Below are 12,414 nucleotides of genomic sequence, written 5' to 3'. Positions count from 1 at the left end.
GTCATGTTTTTGCAGCCCTGAGCCTGCCGGGAATGCTTCACCAGCCCGTGCTTACACAGTTTGTCTGCAGTTCCTCAGATGTGTTTTGTAGTCTTTTTGAATTTTCAAAATTGTATCTGGCCTCAAAACCCACAGACTTTTGCATACTGAGGGCAAACACTTACAAAGAAATCTAGTCTATTTACTGAAAAAATGAGGTGTCAAACATATTTGCATTTATTGTCATGCTTTAGGGGGTACCCAACTAAATTTGGTGTCCCAAACAATCCCAGTCAGGACTCCGGTGCCAAATCACCTGGTGCCCTCTGCAGCTCTTTCCTGGAGTGATTCAGCCACGTGGTCTTGGGCCAGGGAGTTCTTGTTCCTCTCCCCTCCTAGTTTCTATAGGAGTCCAACACTGGGTAGCATTGAGGAAGGGAAGGATATGATCATTCAATTAATTTGTCACGTGTTGAAAGCCTTTTGTGGGCTCAGGTGCTGGAGTTGGCTCCCCAGAAGGCAACTGGGAGTGACACAGAGCTCACTCCACTTTTGTGAAATGGAAAGTGTAGTGGCCACGGAAAACAAATCATTACAAACTGCTCCAAGAGGTCTGCGTAGCACTCAGTGGTTCAGATTGTCACAGGGACCTCTTTAGATGGAGCCATCAGAGAAGGCCACATTGAGGAAGGAGATTTAAAGGCAAGATTGGAAAGTTGAGAAGAAGCCACAGAGACCCCAGGGTATTGGGACAGCACTGGCTTGCGTAGGAACTGGTAGAAGTCCAGAAAGGCCACCATGAGGGAAGGGAGCAGGGCGTGAGTGGGAGTTGGGGGCTGAGCAGGAACCAGTTCAGGGGGCCTTGGAGGGAAGGTGGGCCATCGGCTTACAGGGTGGGGTGTGATGCAGGAAGTTGAAGCCACTTTAGTTGAGTGAGGAGGAGAAGTTCAAGGGCGATCCTTCTGGAAGTGGAACCCACCTGATTCTTGGTGACGTCTTGCTTACGCTTTGGATTGGGCTTTCTGACATTTTCACAAAAGGCCGTGTAGAAGTGGGATACGTCTTAGACTGAGAACATTCAGTGACCAGAGGGGCCTCATCTTCAGGTTCTCCCACGTGGTCTCCTGCAAGAGTTATTTCTAATGTGAAGTTCGTAGGTGTGATTTTTTTTTTTTTTTTTTTAAGAACTGCATTATGGAGACTTCACCATTCTTAAAGTTGAGATGCAGGAGATTCATCAGTAGTGCTGCTTATTTAAAATTGCTCATGAGAGTGATGTTACGATTTGTTGTGACTGAGTTTCAGAATTTTGGAGTGGAGGTTGTGGACAGGGCCCATGGCAGCTGCTGATCTACGTCTCTGAATGGAAGGGTGGTGTGGCTGGAAGACTGTGTAGACGGGAGGATGGGAGAGTGGCCTTCTGTGTCCTGCCAGAATATCACAGCTGCGGCAGTGACACTGGTAGCACCTGAGTGGCAAGCCATGTGCTAGGATGCCCTCCAGGGCCCCCTGTGTCCAGGGGTTCATTCCATTGCTGTGTCTCAGCACCTGTCCATGGCCCCACCTGCATCCGAGTGACTGGCAGTTCCTGGGCCTCACCCAGTCCTCCCGATTCACAGTCTCTTAGGACGAAGGTGCAGAATCTGTGTCTTGTAGTCACTCTTAACTTGCGAAACTTCAGCTTTTTTCTTTCTCAATTTCCCAGTTCCACCTAATTCCTTCTAATTATAATTCAGATAATTCTTAAATACATGGGCTTGCAGTTCTTTGTGTTCTGCTGGAACTCGTGGTTTTACATGAGCTGGTCTAGTGATTCTGATGTGGAATAAAGATCATGAAAGCCACTGTCCACTGACACCATGAGCCATTGGCGTCGTGACCAGCTGTCCCACTGTGGAGTGGACTTACTTTGTTGGTCTTCATGTCCACTTTAGTACTTCAGAAGGCTTCACTAATCTTCCCCCACTCCCCAACCTTGTTTGTCATATTTTCATAATTTTCTGTCCCATGTCTAGATTGTGATCATTGAGGGAGCAAGACTTAAACTGGCTGCATAGGGTTAAGCTTCGTGAACGCCAGGATCTCTCTCTGTTGTCGTCTTTGATGAGCTCCTCTCAGTTTTGGTTTCCTTGCACAAATGCCTGTGTTCCCTAACATTATACACAAGCTCCTTTCACTGCACAAGTAGAAATTGTAAAATCACTGCTTGTCTAATACCTCCCTCTATCCTAGGACTAAAGAGAGTCCTTATAGAGTTCTGTGGAGACGGCGGGTGAATAGTCATGTCATCTCTTTACCATAACAGTGTCTATAGAAAAATTACACCATGATTATGAATTGTGTCTCACTAATTGAACTGGAAAAAGTGGGGAAGGTTTGGAAGTAAGCTCTTGTCTATAATTATTAGTGATTTAAGTGCTTGTGTATTCTTAAGAGTTTACATCTATTGACTCCATCTGTATCTTGAAGATCACTGAGAAAACATGTATGCAGGGCCTTCAAATGCCGTTAAGTATAAATCTTCTGTTCAAACTTATCCCCATTGGTTTTGGCAATAAGTATCAGCTGGGAAACATAATTTAAGCACAAAATAATGATACGTGATGTGCTGCAAATGAGAAGAAACTGTAAATTGAGAGAAAGTAGCCAGTCCTTTGGTATTAGGGGTAGCCCCACATATTACAAGGGCTCAGTCAAGGTCATTTAACTTACTTTCCAGTATGGGTTTCCCATTAACCAGCAGTATCTTTTCTAGAGTCTGATTAGTATAATCCTTTCTTCAGCAAAACCTCCTAGGTGGAAGCATAAATCATCTCAAAGATACTCACGTAAAGTGGAGGCCTAGCCAGAAGGTTTTTTTGGTTTTGTTTTTTGTCTACACAAGATGTGCCGCATACTTACTAACAACCAGCATTGCAGCCTCTGCCTGCCTGCTGGGAGTGTATAATGAGGATGGCAGGCATTTCTGAGAAATGAAGTGACTTTTAGAAGAACCGAGTAAATACACCGCAGTAGTCCTGCAAGAAGCAACAACTCAGTAAACAGCACAGGTCATGGGTCTGGGTGAGGTCAGTCGTAGCTAGCAGTAATGCGAATATAATACTTCACTTCCTCTGGAGCGGTGTGAGCTACATCAGTCTCTGCACAGCCCAAATCACCCTAACTTCCTTTTACCTTTTCCACAACCCTTTGAGATGGCCCTGAGGTTCAAGTCACCAAAAAGACAGTCTGTCCAGTAACTAATTTGCCAAGTTATCAAAAAATTATTGTGTAAATTTTTGTTTATGTTCCTTTTTTTCCTCTAATCCTTAGAACCTGTAAATGTCGTAAGTATTCTTGAAGAATACATATGTATATATCAACAGTATTCAAGAAGAGTATTCTAAAAACTTTAAGTTTTTAGTAAATTGGTAATTCTCTTGAACTTGGTCATTCGACTCCTGGTCTGGTCCACCAGTCACTTTGACCGTAGGAATAGATCTGGTGCCTTCTACCTTGCAGGTTGTCTTTTTTGTTGTTTCTTTGGTTGGTTGGTCCGGTAATTTTTTTTTTTTAAGCTGGGGTCTCATTGTCACCCCATTTGGAGTGCAGTGGTGTAGTATTCAGCTCACTGCATCCTCTTCCTCCCAGGCTCAAGCGATCCTCCCACTTCAGCCTCCCGAGTAGCTTGGACCGCAGGCACGTGCCACCATGCACAGCAAATTTTTTGTATTTTTTTTGGTAGAGACAGGTTTCGCCATATTGCTGAGGCTGGTCTCAAACTCCTGAGCTCAGGAGATCCACCCACCTGGGCCTCCCAAAGTGCTAGCATCACAGGTGTGAGCCACGTCTCCCGGCCACCTTATAGGTTTTCTTTGTGCTGTAACAAGTAACTCCCACCCCTTCTAGGTAGAATGCTGGGTTCTGAAGGCTGTGGCTGTGGGTCCAGGAAGAGAGTGGGGAGGGAGTGGCAAGTCCTCCGCCCTTGGCCACGTTTCTTACGCTGAGCCTTGGCCTTGGGCTCAGGCTTTCCTGCTCCCCTTAGCCATTTGCTTTCTACTTTAAATCACAGCTTTAAGATTACTTATAAATCATTCTGGATTATTTCCCTATTGAATTTATATGTTTTGTTTTGTTGTTGTTGTTGTTGAGACAGAGTCTCGATCTGTCGCCCAGGCTAGAGTGCAGTGGCGCGATCTTGGCTCACTGCCACCTCTGCCTCCCAGGTTCAAGCTATTCTCCTGCCTCAGCCTTCCGAGTAGTTGGGATTACAGGCGCCCGCCACCGCACCTGGCTAATTTTTTTTATTTTTTATTTTTAGTGGAGACAGGGTTTCGCCATGTTGGCCAGGCTGGTCTTGAACTCCTGACCTCGTGATCCACCCCCCTCAGCCTCCCAAAGTGCTGGGATTACAGGCGTGAGCCACCTTGCCCGGCCTGAATTTAGATCTTAAATTTTAAGATGATCTTATTTTTTTAAAAAAAATCAATAAACACAAAGCAAAAAGAAGAAAACACAAGAAACATTTCCTCTATGAAAATAGCTATGTTGTGTTTCTTACCAGTTTATCACCTCAGAGGTGATTATCGCTTCTTCCCAGGTTGGCAGCTGTGTACATTTAATGAGCATTTTCTTTGTTTTATGGCACTACGGCTTTGCATACCCAGCTGTTGTAGGTCCTTATGAGGGAACCTGAGCAAGTGGTTATTGCAGAGCCAGCCCTTGTTCTGCCTGATGTTCGCTTTGGTATTGTTTTCTGATTCTGGGTGGAGGTTGTGGAGGAGTCAGGTTTCCAGGTGGGTGGGGGAGCATTCGAGGAGCATAGGTTTGGACCCTGTTGCGATGTGGAAGGTTGAGGACGAGCAGCAGGAATCCCAGCCTGGTGTGGATCCGGGGCAGTGGCTGCACAGAGGGGTGACACTGTCCTTCCTTGTTCTTTCTTGGTCAGTCTCTTGCTGTTTGGAACACAGGGTCCTTTGAAGACATGATAACCTACTCTTGGACACACGGTAAAAAATGACTTATTTTTTTGTGAGGAATGTGAGGATAAGCGTTATTATCCACATTCTGTATGCACATCTCTGTTATGTCCTTAGCATAGAATACAGGCACTATAGGAAAAATGGCATTGGGGCTAAATTACCCAAAACCTCTGTAGCAATAACAGTCCTAATAAAAATGCATGTTAGATTCTTTTAAAAATTAAGGAACAGGCTGGGCGCGGTGGCTCACTCCTGTAATCCCAGCACTTTGGGAGGCCAAGGCGGGTGGATCACTTGAAGTCAGGAGTTTGAGACCAGTCTGGCTAACACGGTAAAGCCCCGTCTCTACTAAAAATGCAAAAATTAGTCAGGTATGGTGGCACACGTCTGTAAGTCCAGCTACTTGGGAGGGTGAGACAGGAGAATTGCTTGAATCTGGGAGGCAGAGGTTGCAGTGAGCCAAGATCATGCTATTGCACTCCAGCCTGGGTGACAGAGCGAGACTCCATCACAAAAAAAAAAAAAAAAAAATTAAGGAATACCAGAGTAAATATAAAGAGTTTGCTTTTAAAGGTAGTTTGACAGTGGAGTATACACAGTGGTTGAGGCTGCCAATTATGTAATAAGCAACACATGCAAAGAGCCTGTGGCTAAACCGAGTGAAGATGACGGGTGGGGTGAGTGGGCTCAGTGAGCTTTGTGTTAACCTCCCTTTACTCAGTGGCTCAAAATAGTAACAGACAGGGGAGACTAAGGTTTAAACCAGTATGGCTCTCACACCATACTCACCTCCTCCTTCCACATTACAAATTGCATGTGAAATGATCCTCGCTCCAGAAACACATATTGCATATATTTTAAGGCTTTTGACAGATACCATTATAGTGCCTTCCAACAAAAGCCATGTACCCGATTACCAGCATCATACCATCTTCCCAAGGCTAGGGACTGTTACCCCGTCCTTTTGTTTTTTTTAGACAGAATGTTGCTCTTGTTGCACAAGCTGGAGTGCAGTGGCGCAATCTCTGCTCACTGACGCCTCCACTTCCTGGGTTCAAGCGATTCTTTTGCCTCAGCCTCCTGAGTAGCTGGGATTACAGGTGCGCGCCACCACACCCAGCTAATTTTTTATATTTTTAGTAGAAATGGGGTTTCACCATGTTAGTTAGGCTGGTCTCAAACTGCTGACCTCAAGTGATCTGCCCACCTCGGCCTCCCAAAGTGCTGGATTACAGGTGTGAGCTACTGCACCCAGCCCACCCTGTCCTTTAATAGGAGAAAATGATGTCATCTTACTTTGATGAGCATTTCTATCATGAGTAAGATATAAAGTGCTTATGTTTAGAGACATAGGCATTTATTTGAGTTGCTTTGGTCCTGTTGTTCACCAGTTTTCCTGTCAGATTCTCTTACAACACTTTATAAAGCAAGGTGGTCAGCCCTCTGTGGAGGAGGGGCACAGAGAGCTGCAGGATTGGGGCTTTGCTGCTAGTTGGTTGGCTCATCACCCAGGCAAGGCCCTTTCCTTGGGGCCTCAGTTACTTCACTTGTCGTGTGTGGCTAGTCCCCAGAGTACTCTTCCCTCGGGGATGTGTGTGTCTTCAATGAACTGCTGTACCTTGGACCCTTAACACAGAGCCTGGCACAGAGTGAGGAATAAAGATGGACTGGGAGGAGAAAAAATAATAGCTCCATCATGATTTGTTTTGTCTTGTGTCTTTCAGATTTAATTTTTCTTAGTTCATCAATGGCCCTTACACTTATTCCTAGTGATTTTAGTCATAGAAAGAATGCCAGTCTTTATGTAATCTAGCCTGTCACACCTATTTAATGGTACAGTCTTCTCCTGCATTGGAGTCGCCCATGGGGCTTTTGTTCTTTTTTCTCTTTTCTCAGTGTTTTTGATTTTGTTTTTGTCTTTTTTTTAGCAACAGGGTCTTGCTATGTTGCCCAGGCTGGGGTACAGTGGCTATTCACAAGCACAGTCATGGGACCCTATAGCCTTGATCTCCTGGGCTCCAGCAGTTCTCCCACCTTCGCCTCCTGAGTAGCTGGGACTACAGGTGTACCACCACTCCTGGCTTCTTAAATGTCTTTATTCTCATTGTAAAGGCACATATATGTTAGTTTTGGAAAAATTGGGAAAAGTCTAAATTAAAAAAAACAAAGCAGGCTCGTCTCTTAGGGGAAAAATGAGAGGATCTGTATTTTAAGAGTTTTTACTGGAAGGCCGGGTGCAATGGCTCATAGCTATAATCCCAGCACTTTGGGAGGCCAAGGCGTGAGAATTGCTTCTGCCCAGGAGTTCAAGACCAGCTCGAACAACATGGCAAGACTCTGTCTCTACAAAAAATTTTAAAACTTAGCTGGGCGTCGTGAGGCACACTTCTGTGATCTTAGCTACTCAGGAAGCTGAGGTGAGAGGATCGCTTGAGCCCAGGAGGGTGAGACTGTGTGAGCCATGATTGCACTACTTCACTTCAGCCTGGGTAGCAGTGAGACCCTGTCTCCAAAAATAAAAAGAATTTTTACTGGTAATAGTGAGGAACACTGCTTTATGTTCTGTGACTAAAGCCTTTACTGCCTTTACGTAACAAAGCACTCACCTTAATTACCTTCCCATACTTTTACAATTTAATTTTTTATATTTAGTTCCTCATCATTTTCTTACTGATTCTTCTGATTTTGTTTTCTCAGGAATTTCCCCCCAAAATGGAATGCTTTTTGGTATTAAAATAGTAGTCACTTAAACAGCTTTTTGTTAAAGCTAAAAGGTCTACCTTATTGTTGTTAGTAATTTGTTGCCTTAAATAACAGTCATTGGATGTTTTCTCCCACAAATTCAGACGGGGCTTGGCTGGCCCATTCCCCTGCTCCACATGGCTTTGACAGGGGTTATTTGAGGTCTGCCTTATTTTTCATGGCTGCCTCTTATTTCATTATAAGTCTGTAGCCATAGGATGTTTAATTAGTCCACCTTTAATAGACATTTAGAATTTTTTCCAGTTTTCAATATTTAATCAGAATGTGATGCATTATCTTTGCACACATATTTTAACATACTTGTCCAATTACTTCCTTAATAATGAATAATGAGAAGTGGAGTTAGTGTCAAAAGAAATGCATATTTTTCTTTTTGATACATGTTGCTTTCCAAAATTATACCGAATTGCCAGAGTACTTGAGAATTGCCATTTCTTTATATCCTCATCAATACCAATTAGCATTTTTTAAATCTTGGCCATATAGATAGATTAAACATGCCTCATTGTTTTATTTCTATTCATTTAGTGATTAGTAAGAACTTTTTAAAAACAGCTTTTTAAGATATAATTCATGTACCATATAGTCCTTGCTTTCAAGTGTACAGTTAAGTGGTATTTAGTATATTGTGTAACCATCACCACAGTGAATTCTGAAACATTTTCACCACTCCAAAGAGAAACCTAGTACCATTAGCAGTTATTCCCCATTTGCCCTGAACCCCCATCTCCTGCCAACCGCTAGTCTTTCTACCCCCATGGATGTATCTATTCTGGGCATTTCCTAGAAATTGAATCACAGAATATGTGGTCTTTTGTGACTGGCTTCTTTGACGAAGCATGTTTTCGGAGTTCATGTTGTAGTATGTGTGGTTACTTCCCTTTTTACGGTTGAATAATATTCCGTTTTGGATATATACCGTGTTTTGTTTTTCCCTTCATCACTTGATGGGCATTTGAATTGTATCACTTTTTGGCTATTTGTAAAAGGCTGTTGTGAACATTTTTTACAGTTTTCATGTGAATGTGCATTTTCAGTTCTTTTGGTTGTATACCTAAAATAGGAATTGCAGAGGTCATGTGGTAATTTTATGTTTGACCTTTTGAGGAATTGCCAGACTGTTTTCCAGAGTGGCTGCTGCCTTCTACATTCCCACACCAATGTATGAGGATTCCAGGTTCTCCACGTCCTGGCCGCCCTGTTGCTATTGGTTAGCATTTGACGTTTTATTATAGCCATGTGGTGGGTGTGAAGTGGTATCTCACTGTGGTCTTAACTTGCATTTCCCTAATGGCTAATAAGGTTCAACATCTTTTCATGTGCTTATTGGCCATTCATGTATCTTCTTTGCATAAATATCTATTCAGAGCTTTCACTTATTTTTTAATTGGGCTATTAGTCTTTTCATTACTGAGTTGTAAGAGTTTTTAAAATATGTTCTGGATGCAAGTGCTTTATCAGACCTATGATTTGCAAATATTTTCTCTTTCACTTTCCACTTTCACAGTTCATTATTTTGTAATGGTATCCTTTGAAGCATAAAAGTTTTTAATTTTTTATGAAATCAGTTTATTTTTCTTTTATCACTTGCGCTTTTGGTGACATAGTAAGAAACTGCCTAATCCAAGGTCGTGAAGATTTATTCTCGGTTTTCTTCTGTGAATGGTACGATTGTCACTCTTACGTTGAAGTGTTTGCTCCACCTTGAGTTCATTTTCGAGTGGGAGGTAGAGAGGAGGCTGCCTGCATCCTTCTGCCTGGGCTGTCCAGTGCCTGTGCTCCTCCTCATTGTCATTGAGAAACGATCCTTCCCTCCCTTGTGTTGCCTCAGCACCAAGGTGTAGAACATTTTTGTATTTGTCGTTTCTTTGTATTTTGTGAGGTGTCTGCATTTTCTTTGCCCAATTTTTTAGTGGGATAGTATCCTTTATTTCCTGAGAGCATTTGCATAAAAGATCAACCAATTTGCTCGCAGTTTTTCACTTTTTAAACTCCATTATGTGTTTGTGTTAAGAAGGCTTTCTCATCCTCATGTCCTAAAAGTTTTTAAATTTTTTTCTCCATTTTAAGTCATTTTTATTCACTTTAGTTCATATGAATTTTTTTTTTTTAATAAAAGGAAAGATAAGGATTAAAGATGCCTCACCACTCTTGAATGTAAAGCACCACCTTTAGGAGACAATCGTCCTCTCTTATCTGGGGTTTCACTTTCTGGGGTTTCACTTACCAGCAATCCCAAAATAAGGGAGTGCAGTACAATAAGGTGTTTAGAGAGAGGGAGAGACCACATTCGTGTAGCTTTTATTACAGTGTATTGTTAGTGATGGTTCTATTTCATTATTAGTTAATGTTAATCTCTTACTATACCTAATTTATAAATTAAACTTTATCATAGGTGTGTGTATAGGAAATAATACAGTATATATAGCATTCAGTACTATCTGAAGTTTCAGGCATCCACTGGGAGTTGGAACCTGAACTCTGAGGATAAGGGGGGACTTCTGTATGCTAATTTGATGTACACCTATGTCTGTTTCTGGACTTAAGTAAAGAAATTAGCTTTATAGTATGTTTCAGTATCTGGCAATATAGATTGCCCCTTTATTTTTACTATTTTTCAAAATTTTCTTGGCTCTTAGAAAAACAAAATCACACAAAACGTAGATTACTTTTGGGGCGGCTTCCACCACGATGGATTTGTTCTGTGCTTTAAAGGGAGGTTCCGAAGTACTCTCCCTCCATCCGCAGTGCCTGCCTGCCAGTGGGAACTGGGCAGGGAGATTGGGAAAGTCTGAAGGATGCTTCTGACAGATTTGGGGCCACCTACAGTTCACATCTAACTCTCATGGCTCATTGAACACCAGCCTGGGAGAGGAGGAAATTAAGTGTGCCTCTGTATTTGTAAGTACTTTACAAAACTAAGCTAGTCCCAGACAAATATACAGAATTCCATGGGGAAGAACAGACACAGGGACATAAGACATTTTCCATTCCACTGTTGACTCAGCTTCACCCTCAGAATGGCTTTTGAGATGCATGTTGTAAACAATATGTAGAGTTCATTAAACTGTGCATTTGTCCTCCATCCAGAGGTAGACAAATAACAGACCAAATTTTAAATTTGCCATATAGTTTCCAACCATCCTGTTTTGACATATGGTCAGGTGTAGTGCAAAAGACACTATTAAAAATACATGCCAGGCTGGGCGTGGTGGCTAATGCCTGTAAGCCCAGCACTTTGGGAGGCTGAGGTGTGCCGGTCTCTTTAGGTCAGGAGTTCAAGACCAGCTTGGCCAACATGGTGAAACCCCATCTCTACTAAAAATACAAAAAGTAGCCAGGCGTGGTGGTGGGCATCTGTAATCCCAGCTACTTGGGAGGCTGAGGCAGGAGAATCGCTTGAACCCAGGAGGCAGAGGTTGCAGTAAGCTGAGGTGGCGCCACTGCACTCCAGCTTAGACAATAGAGTGAGACTCCCGTCTCAAAAAAAAAAAAAAAAAAAAATACAAGCCAGTTAGGTGGCACCACACATCTGTGATCCCAGCTACATGGGAGGCTGAGGTGGGAAGATCACTTGAGCCCAGGAGGCCAGCCTGGGCAACATAGCAAGACCTTGTCTCTGAAATTTTAAAAAAAGAATATTTTTAAGTCCCAAATGAAATTAGTGTGTTAATTGTTGGTGAATTAAGAACAGTCTGCTTATAATTTACTTGTAGAGCTAAATTTTTTGCCTAATTTTTATATAATTTTTTTGGTATGTGATGTTTCTGTACTTTAAGAAACAGTGAGAGGACAACTGTGTGGTCTCTTCAACAAGGTAGTGTCAGGAGTAAAAAAAGGGAAGACACAATAGATTAAGAACCTTAAAAACAACCAAATACAGGATGTGGGCCTTCATGGAGTCCTGATTGGTGCACACCAGCTCTAAAAGACATGTTTTGGACAACCAGAGAAATTGGGATATGACTCAGTATTAGCTGGTGCCCAAGAAGGATTGTTCTTTTTCTTAGGTGTAAGGATGATATCCTTTCCTTTCCATTTTTCTGTGTGTTTGAAATTTTCATAAACGTAAAAGAAAGAGACCTAAATGAGGCTCGTTTTGTGTTTCTCCCATTCCTCCATATCTCCATTCCTGTTGATTTCTCGATGGACCTTCCAATCCACAGGGATAAGCCAGTAGAGCAGTGGACTTAACACCAGTACTGCATGCTTGCAGGGGCAGCTCAAGGCCTGTTTGCTTACTGAAGCTTTATTTACAATTATAAAAAATAAAGGAGGGGGCCAGGGATTCCAGTTTATGCCCCATAACAACAACTAGTTAAATGAGTATAAAGTTAAAAGAGTAACATGCCGTTCATTACAAGTCATTCCAGCCCACTATCTGAGACAGTTTAGTGGTATGGGGCAGAACATGGAAAAAACACTAAGCAAAACATGTGTGTTGCAGGGGAGATACGAGGCTCTATTGATTATGGTTCATACGTAAGCATTTATATAGAAAAAAGAAGGGAAAAAAACCTATCAACGCTTTAGTAGTGGACTCCTGGATAATGGGATTTTAATTGTTGTTAATTATTTCTGTAGTAGTTCTCTAGCTTTCCAAATTTCCTGCAGTGTATATATATACTTTTATAATCAGGAAAAAATAAACATAAGAGGCTATTTTCTCTTAGGAGTTGAGCCCTGCATTCATGGTGTTCTGCTTCTCAGC

The 12,414-nt window shown here is 42.3% G+C and overlaps 1 protein-coding gene across 6 annotated transcripts in view; it reads left to right on the top strand.

The window, feature by feature from the left end:
- The window catches only part of CREBBP (CREB binding protein), a 154,767-nt gene that overhangs the window by 72,236 nt on the left and 70,117 nt on the right, over positions 1-12,414 (top strand). The window lies entirely within an intron of this gene.

This window comes from Gorilla gorilla, chromosome 18 (genome assembly GCF_029281585.2).
Source record: "Gorilla gorilla gorilla isolate KB3781 chromosome 18, NHGRI_mGorGor1-v2.1_pri, whole genome shotgun sequence".
NCBI lineage: Eukaryota > Metazoa > Chordata > Mammalia > Primates > Hominidae > Gorilla > Gorilla gorilla.
Note: the sequence above shows the minus strand (reverse complement) of the source record. Positions and strands in the feature narration are given on the sequence as shown.